Below are 2,677 nucleotides of genomic sequence, written 5' to 3' on the forward strand. Positions count from 1 at the left end.
TTACCTGTCTGAGAGGGCAGCGCTAAAACCCACCATCACAAACTTCACATTGTTCAGAATAAAATATTACGTATGATTCTTAACACCCCTCCGAGGACACGAAACTCTGAGATTAATCGCCTGGCTGGTCTTCAGGTGCTGGAAGAACGGAGAACAACATCGTTGACTAGGTTCAGAGAGTCCTGCGCCAGGTCACCTCACCAGATCATTCGTGAGCTGGTACCTTCGTTTTAAGTTGATTTTAAGTTAGTTTTCGTAGTTAAGTAGGTTATAAAAATTTATTTTTCAATTAAAAACAAGTCCTATAAAGGACGAAATGTAAAATTCTACACAAATAATGTAAATCTATAGAAATAAGTAACCAGCAAACCTCAGAACAAAGATGCAGAGCCTTGAAAGGCTTAACAATTATTATGTAAACCATATGTAACCATATAAAAATATGAATAAATATACTTTGAGTAAAAAAAAAATTCACCCATTCAGTTTCATTACTAAATTGTACCGGTTACATACGGACGCTAGGTGTTAGCAGCTGAAAGGAGGAAGAACAAAATAGTACCGATCATCTCGTGCCGGTTTCACCCGTGATGCTGGTGGTTACTGCAAAATACTAAAATGACTGGAATTCTGGACGGACTAACCAGTAAACGAGAATAATCGGCATCTGGCACCTTTTGGTGCCTCGAAGTTTTATAATAGAAGCGGTTAATTGAATTTTCTGTTTTACAAAATGTTGCTGCTAGCGGAAGAAACCTTGCAAAAATGCATGTTTGTGCTGGTGTTAATATTACGACAGCGGCCGGCGCAGCTTTCAAGAAAAATTTTTTCCTTACCATTCCATCATCTACTAAGCTCCTCCTTTTTTCTAATTATCTGACGAAGCCTTGATTACTGTTTGGAAAACGATAAATATATTTCTATTACTTATCGATAGTCAGTATAATTGGACTTAGTCAAATAGCGATATATAAACTACTTAACAATTATCTATCTATCTGCTAAACTGGTTGCACTGCCCGCGCAACTAAGTAGAACATAACAAATGAATCTATCTGACAACATGGTTGTTCTGTCACAGTTGATTCTGCTCTATTGCTATTGGTGGAACGACTGGGAAGAGAATTGTTTACCAAAACAGTGTTGTTGTGATAACCTCACAGGTATGGCGTTAGTGTGCGAATATAAATTAATATTAATCACTGTTTATTTTCAGGTATTTCAACACTTCCCCTCAATTCGAACGTTCAGTCGTTTAAACAAATTTAGATGTTGGATCTTTGGTAGCCCTTTTGTGAATGCATCTGCAGGTTGGTCAACTGATGGAAGGAACTGCAGTCTCAAACTGCCCTTCTTAATCAGCTCTCGGATGAACATATACTTTATGTCCAAGTTTTTCATCCTTTGGTGGCTCCTTGGTTCTTCTGCATACTTTATGCAAGGAATGTTGTCCTCCATAATAATAAATGGTATGCTATCCACATCCAATTCGTTCAAGAAGTTTGTTAACCACACACCTTCTTTTGCAGCGCATGATAAAGCTATCAATTCTGCCTCTGATGACGACAAACTAACCGTTTGTTGTCTTTTCGTTGCCCATGCAACTAGGTTTCCATAAACCAGGAAAGCATATCCTGATATTGATTTCCGGTCATCTTCGTCGTTGGCAAAGTCTGCATCGGCATATCCTATCAACACATTTTGGCCAGTTACGTGTTGATAAACTATAGATGTATCCATAGTGCCACGAAGATTACGCAATATACGTTTGAGTCCTTTCCAGTGTTCATCTGACGGACAACTCTGATATTTACTTAGTACGCTCACCGCAGCACAAATATCAGGCCTTGTTGTTATCGCCAAATACTGTAAACATCCTAGCAGTTCCCTGTATGGAAGTTGAGTCTCTGCTCCGTTGTTCTTTGTCCATTTGACATTTGTATCCAGTGGTGTCCCCACAGGTCTACAATCGTACATATTGAATCGTTTCAATATTCGTTCGGCGTAGCCCGCTTGAGCGATTTGTAAACTCTGTTTACCAAAATCTCTTTTTATTTCCATTCCCAGAAAATATTTTACTTCAGATAAGTCTTTCATTTGGAATAACTTTCCTAGTTCTGACTTTATCCAAATTATTTTGCTTAGATTTTCTCCTACAATCAGTAGGTCATCTACGTACAAAATTAGGATCAATTCTTGTTGTTTGTTTCTATAAACACAAGAATCCCTTTTTAATTGTGAAAATCCCAAGTTTGTAATTTCTTTGTCCAAGCGCTTGTTCCAACTTCTGCTTGCCTGTTTTAAACCATACAGACTTTTCTGCAAAAGAACAATTTGACCTTTTCCTATTTCATCATTGGGAAGTTGCATATAGATAACCTCCTCTAACTTCCCATTCAGAAAGGCTGTCGTTACATCCATTTGATGGATGTGCAGTTTCGTCTCATTAGCCACGGATAAAACTGTCCTAACACTTTCCATTCTTGCAACTGGGGAAAATGTTTCACCGTAATCAAATCCAGGACGTTGCGAACATCCTTTAGCCACTAGCCGTGCCTTGTGGCGCCCGTCTTCTTTAATAGTGAAAACCCGTTTCCAGTGGTGGGCACCATTCCGCTAATTCGCTAATTAGCAACGCTAAAATTCAGTTAGCGATTTAGCGATTTCGCTAATTTTT

The 2,677-nt window shown here is 38.5% G+C and overlaps 1 long non-coding RNA gene across 1 annotated transcript; it reads left to right on the forward strand.

Annotated features, from left to right (window-relative positions):
- Window positions 1-895: 895 nt before the first annotated feature.
- LOC129718089 (uncharacterized) lies at window positions 896-1,700 on the forward strand. The gene is made up of 3 exons (XR_008726804.1): window positions 896-1,163; window positions 1,217-1,469; window positions 1,530-1,700. It is a non-coding gene; the product is annotated as an uncharacterized LOC129718089 (long non-coding RNA).
- The last annotated feature ends 977 nt before the right edge of the window (window positions 1,701-2,677 follow it).

This window comes from Wyeomyia smithii, chromosome 1 (assembly GCF_029784165.1).
Source record: "Wyeomyia smithii strain HCP4-BCI-WySm-NY-G18 chromosome 1, ASM2978416v1, whole genome shotgun sequence".
NCBI lineage: Eukaryota > Metazoa > Arthropoda > Insecta > Diptera > Culicidae > Wyeomyia > Wyeomyia smithii.